Here is an 11,944-nt window from a genome sequence, read left to right on the forward strand (position 1 = left end):
TTCTTACTCCCATCAACATTGAACAGCATTATCCAGGGCTACTGTGCAGGGGAAAGAGAAGAGAAAGTTTCCTTCAGCCTTGCTTATTTGCTTGTATCAGGAAGCATCTACAAGGCTGCACAATGCTAGGCTCTGTGTAGACACAGTCAGAGATTCTTTCTGCAGCAAAGGACTCCCAACCTAACTAGGTAGGATTAAGAAGAGGTGGGAGACAAATCAAGACATGGAGTGATTTGCAGCAGGTCACATGATGGGTGAATGGCTAAGCAAGGATTAGAATATGTGCGTCCTGAGATCTGTACTTTTAGCATGCCAGACGCAGGACCAAATTATTGCCTAATCTGAATGGCAAAGGGCCTGCATGGCATCACAATGCACCCGGCTTCCTGCCAAAGTTGCCACCTGAGGTTCCAGAAGATGTGGCCATTAGCTCGTCTTCTGGATCCTTTTTGAATTACTCTGTATGGTTTGGTTTTGATTCAGATCTTAGAGAGCTGGAGTTGTTTCCTCTTCTTTTTTCTCATGCCTTCCTTGGAAGATCTAGTCCCAGTGTGGGACTGACAGGTTGGTTGAGTTTTTTCCTATGCACTGGATCAGCGAGACAGTGTATAATTATTGGCCTCAGAGTGGCAGACAAAAATGAGCCATGTCCAATCTCCATATATGGTGTCATTAATGGTTTAATGGCCCATTGGAAATATCCTGTTAAAGCTGTAAAGGATGTGAAGGAGGAAAGAAAATAATGAGCAACAGTGTGGTCTGGTGGCTCAGGCATTGGCCCAGAAGCCAGGAAACCCGGGTTCCTCATCACTGATCTGCTGCATGACCCTGAGTGAGTTGCTTTCTCCTCCCATCCTTTGTCCAACTTGTCTACACAGTGTGAGCCCAGTGATACAGGGAATTCCTCTGTCTTTCTGTGTATACAGAGTGCCTAGCAAGCGGAGACCTCTTGGTGCTGCTATTCCCCACCCAGCAAGTCCTGACCCAAGGTTCACCACCATAAGCAAACATTTTGATGAACGTGACCTGAGCTCTGGTTTCTAACTGGGGAAGTTTCATCTAGAGCTGGTGTCATTAATAAATAAATGCATTATGAATGTGCCTCCAGCCTTATCCTTAAAGTGAATCAGGATAAATGAGACTGAATATTCTCTCTAAATGGGAGGGTTTCTGTGATCCAGGGTGTGCTCTACAATCTCTCCCCAAGAGAGACAGAATGACCTAAATCAAGACCTGATCTTTTCTGGTCTGAAAGCAAATGTTATGACACAAATCTGTTTCACAAAACTGTTTGTCAGGTTTTGCTTTCCTTCCAACATGCAATACCCCTACTTTTGAAACTCCAAAAGCTGTTGTGCAATAGACTTGCTTCCTGGTCAGCTCTGCTCATCTCTTTTACCGCAGGGTTTTTTTTGCCCGTATTATGCCATTCCACTTATAAATCTCCCACTTTGAGAAACAACATTCCTGCTGTTTTCCTTCCATCAACAAAGAATTTGGCTAAGCAACTGTTTGAACCTCTTGTGCAGTGATGGCTGTGTCACTTGGCCACACACACAGGACAGGCTCTGGGTTGATGCTGCTGCTCCACGCCAATGATCTTGTGGAGAAAATGGACTTGTGAAGGCTGCAGGGGTGGGCTGAGTTGTGTATATTCTCAACTTCACAAGTCTTTCTTGTCCATGGCTGGCAACAAACCTAAAAGTATCATTCATTGGAAACTTCCAGCCTTGGGAGGAATAATTCAAGGTTGATTTAAGGTTGCAGAGTAAGTTATCTTGAGATTCAGAATAAAACTCCAGTCTTCAGACTCTTGTTTCTAGGTTACAACCACCTGACTATGCTGCCTCTCACGTTATATCTTTAGGCCAAAACCTTCAAAATTTTGGATGCTTGGCTTGAGACACCAAGGTCCCACAGCTTTGATGAAATTCAGGGAGAGCTGAGGGGACTCTGCAGCTCGTATGATCACTCTCATAGATTGAATGGCTCTGGGCTGCAACGATCATCAAGTGAGCACTGCCAGTCAGAATGACTGGTTTGCTTCCATATTGTCCTTATAGAGCTTGCTGGGACCCAGGCATTGCGAGTTCTGGGCAGAAATTACCACTGCCATTGCCAGCCCTTTCCTGTGCAACCTGTGACACCACATCGAACAAGAGTCGGCTGGTTCCTAGCACAAGTATGTCTGACTTGACTGGGAAAGTGGAGGAGCTTGGCCAACACTTATTTTTGAGTTCATTTGGTTTCCTGGCACCTTCACCCCATAGTTACAGGCTCAAATCCCCCGCTCTGTCATTTCTTGCCCTATTATTTATCACTGGGGCATGAAATAGTTGGTTTAGCTTAGAGAAGAAAAGGAAAACTATGGCCAGCTCAGTGACGTGGGTCCAGATTTTCAAGAGTGACGAGTAATTTTTGGAATCTCTCTTTTTGGAGGTTGACCTTGAGGACCCAACAACATGGGGCTGAGGTGATTTTCAAAAAGTGCTGAACATCTGTCAAGATGTTGGCAGGTGGGTTTTCATGCCAAGCCCTATGAGAAGAGACTGAGGGACCTGGACCTCTTCAGCCTTCACAAGACAAGGCTGAGAGGTGACCTTGTGGCTGCCTACAAATTCGTTAGGGGGGCGCAGCAAGGGATCGGAGGTGCTCTGTTCACCAGGGGTAACAAGGAACAATGGTCACAACTGACAGAGAGCAGATTTAGGATAGATATCAGGAAAAAGCTTCTTCATGGTACAGGGGGCCAAAATTTGGAATGGGCTTCCAAGGGAGGTGGTGCTCTCCCCTACCTCGGGGGTCTTTAAGAGAAGGCTGGACAGGCATCTGGCTGGGTCCCAGCACTCTTTCCTACCCAGGCAGGGGGTCGGACTTGATGATCTGTTGAGGTCTCTTCCGACCCAAACATCTATGAATCTATAAATCTGCCTTCTGAAAACAAAAGCATTCAAGCCAAAGTGCAGCTATCCACCTCATTTATTTGTCTTCAAATTTTAGGCCAAGGTTATATTTAGCTCTTAGACTTTGTATAAACACAAGGAACATTTTCATCCACCTTAAAACTGGTGGGAATTTTAGGGTAGTCAGTGGTTACGTTTGGTTTTAAAGGGGCTAGCCATGTACAAGAAGGGCTTTCAAAGTGGACTAATAATTCCTAAAAGGGCGCAAACAACTAGTTTGCCCTTTTTTGCCTCGTCAGTGCCAAATTCTGGCAAGTTAAAAAATGGTTAGAATATTTTGGCAATCTTCCCCACATAAGGCCTAGGAACTAACCATAGGCATAGGCTAAATTTCCCCTACTCAACACTGGGCTTTTCTAATGGGCAATAAACTACAGACTCTCCTTGCTCTCATCATACACTTAAATTCAAGTGGTTTGCGTAATACTCTACATATGCTTCCTAGCAGCATCCAAAGTTTGGGCTGCTAAATAGGAACCATATTCTAATCTTGGGGATTCAGCCATCACTTTTGGATAGCTCTAAATGAAAACCACCAAACTGATTGAAAAAATATCAATAAAAACAAAAGTATTCCTTTCAAAGAAAACTCAGCAGACCTTCTCATCCTCATTCTTGGAGGAAGCCTCATATGAGAGCTGTCTAAAGATGCAAGGGACCCTTCCTGGGTTTGTTACTCAGGACTGAAGTGGTATCCATTGAAACACCAAAGGCATTAATACAATGAACCAGAAAACCCTCCCTCTCTGTACCCCTTAGAAACCATTTTCTCCCACCCTGGTGGCTACATAGCTCTGGTTCATTTAAGACTGCAATGAGCCTCAAGAGGGGGGAAAATAGATCAGTTTGACTCAAAATCAAGTTAACGTCCCATTTCAATAGGATAAGCTTTGGGTTTGAGATTCATTTGCACTTGAACCCACATGAGAAAAGACTCTCATAGTCCTAGATCTAGGGGTCTCTTGTTTCTCCTGAGAGCAGAGTCTGTGTTTTGATTTGGGACCAAATAAACTCAGGCAGGAAGCCTGAAATCTCAGCAGGATTGACCCCAGAAGACCAGCTCTCATTCCTATACAGTCACGAGGGGTGGGGAGGGGGCTGTCAATCAGACCCGCTCCTCATGTCCTGTGTGGGACTGACATAAGTTCCCGGTAGTTTTATTGACATAGTCCCAGCTCTGCCCTGGTTTTTAATTGCCTCATTATTTCTGTTGCACTTACGTTTTTTATAAGCTCCCCGCTTCCCCTCAGGTCCAAAGTTACTCCCCTATTTTCTTCATCACACAACAGTTCATAAGCAGTAAAACGAGAACAAAGATGCCTATTTCCCTGCAGTGAAGGGGTGTATTTGGTGTTGTTTCAGGAATGCAGTGGTAAGTGCTTCACACATTGAGGAGGAAAAGCCACTCATAAACTAAGCAACTTTGTGCCCTTTCTTCCCACTAGGCTCCCGCCATCTTTTGATTCCCATAAACATCCAGAAGAGCCAAGAAGTGTACCAGAAAATAAGAGGGGGCCCAGCCCTGCATCCACTAAATGAACACACAAGAACTTGAGAAGAATGCTCTCCCTTTCTGAGAACTTGGTCATACTTGAACACAGCACTGCAATAATTTAAGGGGTGAATTTAACTCAGTACCTGTTAAACTAGAGTAAAGGGCTGTATAGGCTTTGTGTGTGTGTGTGTATGTGTCTGGGTTGTTTAAACAAGGTTTGTTTTGGTGCAAATGAAGACAAGTAGGAACAGGTTTTGAATAAATGGAAATAAGCCACCCTTAAAAAAACTCTTAAGTGTTCATGCAGAGTCCTGCAGAGGAAAAACAATATTAAAATGCTTATTTCAGGGACACAAGTACAACATTTTCAAGTTCAGGCTTCTTGCAGCAGGCGCAGTTGATTTATGTGACCTGTGAACTCTTTTGGGACAGTCAGGTGGCCAGTGTGACAGGCTCAAATCCCACCTATTTTGGCGCTGGCATCCTGGTGGCTGGTCTGCAGATGAGCAGGGCAGCTCAACACGGCCAGAAGGAGCCCCCCGGTTGGTCCTGCGCTTAAAGGGTCTGGGCATAAAAGGAGCCCGGGAGCCAAACCGTGGGGAGAAGAGGGAGAACTGATGCCAGAAGTGGTGGCTCTCCCCGCAGCCAGAGGGGAGCCAGCAGGTCCGTGCCGAGGGATTCCACCCAGCAAAGCTGTGCTTGCATGACTGTTTGCTGGAGCACCCAGGGAGGGCCTGAGCATGTGCCCATCCACCATTCAGGAGCAGGAGACTCTCCCCAGGGAAGAAGCCCTTGCCAAGCCAGAGGATGTTGAGGGCAAGCCAGTACATGAGGGACATGACCCAGGTAGCAGGGCTGGAGCAGCAGCTGCTGAGCTAAGGACCCCAGGTCTGGTTCCATCCACTCCCACTTGCCATGTTGCCCACAAAGGTGAACAGGTTAGCTGGGATTGGAAGAGGGCAGCACGGTGGTCACTGCCAGGGCCCGTAGAAGGGAAAGACCCTCTTGGGATCCCTTCAGTCCTGTTTGCCCTGCCTGAATAATTGAGGATCCAGAACCTCCCAGCAGGGAATTATCAGGGTCATAAGGATCTTATGGGAATGAAGAAATGCTACATGGGCCACTATGATATGTGGCCAGGCACTAGTCTCCAATCCCCAGCGAACCTGCTAGGGGGTACCTGCAACATGGGACCATGTGGGAACCAGATGGAGCCTCTCTTCAAGAAGTCCCAGGTGCTGAGACATAAGCGCTGGGCACAGTGGGCATCAAAGCTGTGCCTATCACGTCATCCCAACTGTTTGAGTTAAAGTATTGTTCAGTTATCATTTTGTTAGCCAGTGAAGCTGCAGCCACACTCCTGCAGACAGTTACCAGATTTGGCCCTACGTGGGAGCGGACAGCACCCTCATTGTGCCAGAATGCCATCGAGGCCAACTTGTACCATGTGAGCGGAAAGGGGTGGGGTGTAGGGGCGGAGGAGCCACATAGAAGAAGTGCCACCAGAGTCACTCGGAGTCTGAGGGAAGCCATTGAACAACATCTTCAGGCAAAATCTACTTCAACAACAAGTCACGGCGGGTGAGTAGATCCCAGTGTGACAAGGCTAAACAGGAAGGGCCTGCCATTGGCAACCCTGCGATCAAGAGCCTGAGCCTGTCACAACCAGCAATACATTAGTGAGGGTTTCTGAAGACAGAGATTGTCCAGCCCAGCTCTGAATGTTACATTACGTCATACACAGCACTTATTTAAAATGGCCTTTGCTCCGGAGGGCTTTGCTTTTGAAATAAACCCACCTCTTAGATGAGTTGTTCAGACCCACAACATTAGGCAGGTTGCTTTCTCCAGGCCCATTCAACGTGTTTGCTCATCCACAGTTGCTCTTTGCCATAGCTATGCAGATGTAATGAAGCGCTGAGTGTGGCATTAATGTATGTCATTCAGAGCTGGGATGGATGCTCTCTCCCTGGACAAACCGTTACTAACAAAGGTCACGTAATCAACTGCCCCTACTGCAAGAAGCCTTAACTTGAGAATGATGTATTTATGCCCCTGGAATAAGAGTTTTACAGCAGTTTGCAGGGAGCAAGAGGAGGAAGGGGAAGGGGAAGAGAAGCCAGGCACTGATCCTGCCCAGGGAAGGTACATCATACAGAGATGCCTGTGCCTTTGGCTTGCTGAGTGTTGTTTGGTGGGCTGTGGGTGTGTTTGGGGCACGTGCTCTGAGGAGCTGGGAGTGTTGCTAGCTGAGTGATTGCTGATTGCTGAGCAATTGCTGCCTGTGCCTGACAGAAGCCCTAACAAGGCGGCGGAGCAGGTCCAGGTCCAGCGGGGTATAAAAGGAGACTCCCCCAGTGACCAGGGAGCCAGTGAACAGGGCAAATAGTTTGCAGACAGTTCGCAGGCCAGTTTGTGCCCCCACCCTCCCACCCTTTGAAGGGAGAGCCTTTCAGCTTGGTGTGAGGAAGCAGGGAAAAGGAATCTTTGGGGCCAAGGAACAGTAAACAGGCCAGCTTTCAGCTGAGTTTGCTAGAGATGGTGTGCTTGGAAGAAGGGCAGTAAAAGAGAAGAGTCACATTAAGAGACCCAGGGAGATGGCTGGAGGACGTTGCAATGCCAGAGCTGCTGCCATTATCTCTGCTTGCACCAGTGAGGTTTCTGTCCCGGCAGGACCGCTCACCATCGAGGCTTCCACCCAGGTCCAGGTTTGGCACTGCGGGGACTGCGGCTTGCAGTTTCCTTCTGGTGACGGCCATGTGGAGGAGTGCCTGCAGTATGAGTGGTACCTTCTGGCGAGGTGTCTCAGGGAACAGGCAAGAGAACTACAGGAGAAGGTGGGGAGGCTCCAAAGCATCCTCTACCATGAGGAATTCGTCAGTTCGATGCTGAAGGAGACCTCCAGGACTGTGGAGGAAGAACTGCCAAAGGAAGCACTAGAGAAGAGAGAGGACATGAGCTCCCAGGAAGGTGGAAGCTGGAAGCTTGTGACCTCTGGCAGCAAGCAGAAATCTTCATCTCTACCTGCAGCAGTTCTTGTGTAGAATAGATACGGAGCCCTAATTACAGAGGGTGACAAACATGTTCCATTCGTGGAGGAGGACAGGACAGGCCTCCCCAAGGTGGGAAGGATTGAGGTGACCACCACCAAGAAGTGATGGGTGGTGGTGGTTGAAGACACCTGTTTGCAGGGGATGGAGGGATCCATCTCCCGACCTGACCTGTAGTCTCGGGAAGTCTGCTGCTTGCCCAGAGCTTGCATACAAGATGTCACAGAGGGACTGCTGAGACTCATCTGGCCCTCTGACTGTTCATCCACGTGGGCACCAGTGATGCTGCCAGGGGAGACCCTAAGCAGATCAAAGGTGACTACAGGGATCTGGATGCAAAAGTGCAGGGAACAGGGCTCAGGTAGTGTTCTCCTTGATCCTTCCAGTCAAGGGAAAGGGCCCAGGCAGGAGCGGATGCATCCTGCAGATCAATACCTGGCTGTGCGTGTGGTGTCGCCAGCAGGGCTTTGGCTTCTTTGGCCATGGGATGTTGTTCCAAGAAAAAAGATTGCCGGGAAGACATGGGAACCATATGACGAAGAGAGGGAAAAGCATCTTTGCAGACAGGCTTGCTAACCTAGTGAGGAGGGCTTCGAACTAGGTTCGCCAGGGGATGGAGATTAAACCCTGAGGTAAGTGGGGAAGTTGGTGACGTGGAGGTATAGCAAAAAGGAGGGGGCACCAAGGGAGGTGTTCTCGTACTTCCTGAGAAATCAGGGCAATCGACTAGGTGCCTGACTACACAGAGCCTGGGAAACAAGCAGGAAGAAATGGAAGTCCTCGCACAGTCACAGATCTATGACATGATTGGTACAAACTGATTGGTACAAACTGTTCAGGAAGGACAGGCAGGGGGGAATACGAGGAGGAGTTGCACTTTACGTAAAAGAGCCATATGATTGCTCAGAGCTCCAGTATGAAACTGGAGATAGGCCTGTCAAAAGTCTCTGGGTTAGGATTGGAGGAGAAAAGCAACATGGGTGATGTCATGGTATGGGTCTGCTACAGACCACTAGACCAGGAGGAAGTGGTGGGTGACACTTTCTCCAAACAGCTAGTGGAAGTTATCCGATCACAGGCCTCGGTTTTCATGGGGGACTTCAATCACCCTGACATTTGCTGGAAAGACAATCCAGCAGTGCACCGGCAATCCAGCAAGTTTTTCAAGAGCGATGGGGATAAATTTCTGGTGCAAGTGCTGGAGCAGCCAGCTAGGGGCCGTGGTCTTCTTGACCTGGTGGTCACAAACAGGGAAGAATCGGTGGGAAATGTAGCAGCAGATGGCAGCTTGGGCAGCGGTGACCACAAGATGATTGAGTTCAGGATCCTGAGGAAAGGAAGGATGGAGAGCAGCAGAGTAAGGACTCTGGACTTCAGAAAAGCAGGCTTCGATTTGCTCAGGGAACTCATGGGCAGGATCCCCTGGGAAGCCAGACTGAAGGGTAGAGGAGTCAAGAAGAGCTGGCTGTGCTTTAAAGAAGCCTTACTGAGAGTGCAGAAACAAATGCAAATGTATGGCAGTGAGGATCTGAGGGAATGGGAGACAACAGGTGTAAGACTTATTGTCTCCCGTTCCCTCAGATCCTCCCTGCCATGCATTTGTATTTTCACAGACCTGCATTCTGTATATTGGCTTCTATCCTACCCAGGAGAACACACAAACACCAGCAGACCCTCCCTATGCCTGAAGAAGGGCGTTTGTGCCTGAAAGCTTGTAAAGATCAATTTTCCCAACTATTTACTTGATCTAATAAAAGATACCACATCTACCCAAAGAACCTTGTGAACTTATGCTACGCAGTTGGGAGAGCCTTCTCTCCATGTCATTTTTGCCCTGGTTCTTGGGCCACATCTACACCATAAACTCACTACGCGATACTGAGCAGCCCCACATCTGCTGCTTCCCAAGTGCGAAGCAGTATAGCCATGTTTGCAGGTCACGTTCTGCTGTTCAGCTGCAGAAATTAGCCTGCCTGCAGCCCCCTGCAAACAGGCTGCGCTACTTCTGGTTCACAAGGAAGCGTGCATAGAACAGCCCAGTATGTTTGAGCATGACAGTCTAGCATAGTAAATGAGTCTAAGCCCACCAAATGCTGAGGGTCTTCAGTAGTTTTTGCTCAGGCAAAATTCCCATTGAGACAATCAAGGCCTAATGTCTCCTTGTGTGAAAATATCAACAGATAGGCAAGGAAGCTCAATGATGTTCCCCTTATGCAGTTTCCTTTGCAATTCTTCTAATGGAAAAAAAAGTAAGCATCATCTCCACAACCAGCATGGAAAACTCAAGGCACACATGTGTGCCAGGGAGCTGGCAGGGGCATGCGACCATATACAAATATACTGTCCTGATCAACACCAGCTGTGTCTCAGGCCCTTCGCGTACTGTGCTTCCCTTGTCTATCTGGGCGTAGGTATAGGAAGCTGCAGCTGGCATTGTGTCATATATTGTGTTAAGCAATAGATATGCAGAGACCACATTTATTTCTGTTTTTACACCTATTCCTGGTGCCAATCATCTCCTCCCCACCCAATTACATGCATTCACCTCCACAAAACGGGTGTATTTCCCTTTCAAACTGCAAACTGCAATTGCAGCTCACTTAGTAACTCAAGACCCTGTTCTGTGAAGCACAGAGGGCTCTCCATTATCCCAGTGATCAGCAGTCAAGCTGGGATGCTCAGCACATGGCAGGATCGGGGCCTCTGGTACATGGCTAGTAGGGGAAGTTATTTCTCACTTCATCTCTGAAAAAAGAAACGTTCACGTGGAGCAGCTAATGGTTATTTAGAGAATCATTAAAGATTTTTCAAAACCCCAAGCAATAGCTCTAAGTTACAGCCTGGGAATTCAATCAAGAGGACAGTGCATCCAACCAACCCTGAGACCAGCTGACGGCTCAATTGGAAATAGATATGCCTCCCTCTCCACCATGCCCCCTCCTGCTTATTATTGTTGGCAGACCAGCTGCAGAGGCCTCCAGGTTCAGCTTGTCAAAAGTGCAAGTGAGAGAAAATTGTTCTCATCTGAATAAACAAAATCAGCTGTTGTCAGCAGCCATAATGCACTAGCTCAGGATTCATGCCGGCTCACCGTTAGTCCTGTTAGGACAATGGGTTGGACTGGCACATCAAAATGACCTGTTCTTCTTTGCTGCACATGGCAAATGATACTGGCTTGTTCTTCTTTTGTCTCTAGACCCTGTGCAGCCTCCTTTTCTCCCTCAGCTTAATCCTCACTGCTTTGGTTATGTGGTAGAGCCATTGCTGGGAACAAGAAGCCTACGTGTTGGGGTCTTCCATCTAGGCCACGGCTCTCCCCATTGCATTGAGAAGTATTACAACTCAACTGTACGTTGACTAGCGAAGGTATCTTAATCTATCCAAGGATCTCAGATTTCTTTGAAAGCATGAATTAGACTCCACTCTGAAGTGGGGCATATATGATCCCTATGGAATAGAGAAGGGTAGTGGGGAACCTGCTCAGTAACTTGGCCAACTACCAGCCCTTTGCTGGTGACTTGCCAAATGACCCTGCAGGAGTCAGGATTAGGACCTATGGGAGGGAGGGCTGAGGGGGACAAATGAATTGTGTCATCTAAGCCACCGAGGGGAACAAGGCAATGGCATGTCCTGGGACAGGTCATCCTCCTGCCTCCCCAGCAGCCTCCATTCAGCATTCTGAGCACCAGGACGCTGGATCTGTGGTTGCAGCTGGAGCATTTCTTTAGTGTGGCACGAGCGACTGCGCTGCACTGGAGAATTCGTGCCGCATGCTAATTCCTCAGTCAACAGTGGAGCCAATCTAAACAGGACAGACTGACCAAGAAACATATCTTACGTGTATTTCTCCTGGTTGCAACTGCATACCCCCGAGCTGTAGCCGGCCCAGCACACTGCATGTCTGCTCCAAAGGAATTTCTCCTTTCTAAGCAGGGGTGGCTCCAGCCCCCGCAAGATCCAGCTGACTGCAGAGGGGAGGAGAGCAGTGTCTCCCTGTCTGGGTCGGATAGCAGAGCTATAGACAATGCTTGTATTCACATGCATTTTGTTGTAATCGGTGCTCATGAGAGAACAGGATGGACGGTGCTAGTTGCAGCCAAGCAGAGTTCTGGCAGGTGCTGGGCAGGCTTCCCTCTGACGGCTCTGCCAAGATTCATAAATGCCGACCACAGCTTCCAGTTCTGGTTCCACTCATCATCTCTAGTAATACGCTTCAGCCCTGACTTGCAGCAACTTCTGCTGCTTTGGTCCACAGCCCCCTACCTCTGCAAGCACTGCTCTGCCAAAGCATATCAGCCCCCATCAGAAATCACTGAAATACACTACACAGCGCCTTGGTCCAGACGCACATGAACCCATGGCATTCTCATCATGGGCCTCATGCAGCTCTGTCAGTGCACCTCAGCACAGCACCTCTTGCTAGTTCAGTCCTGGGT

Source organism: Gavialis gangeticus, unplaced genomic scaffold, assembly GCF_001723915.1.
Source record: "Gavialis gangeticus isolate Ggan-Ray unplaced genomic scaffold, GavGan_comp1, whole genome shotgun sequence".
NCBI classification, from domain to species: Eukaryota; Metazoa; Chordata; order Crocodylia; family Gavialidae; genus Gavialis; species Gavialis gangeticus.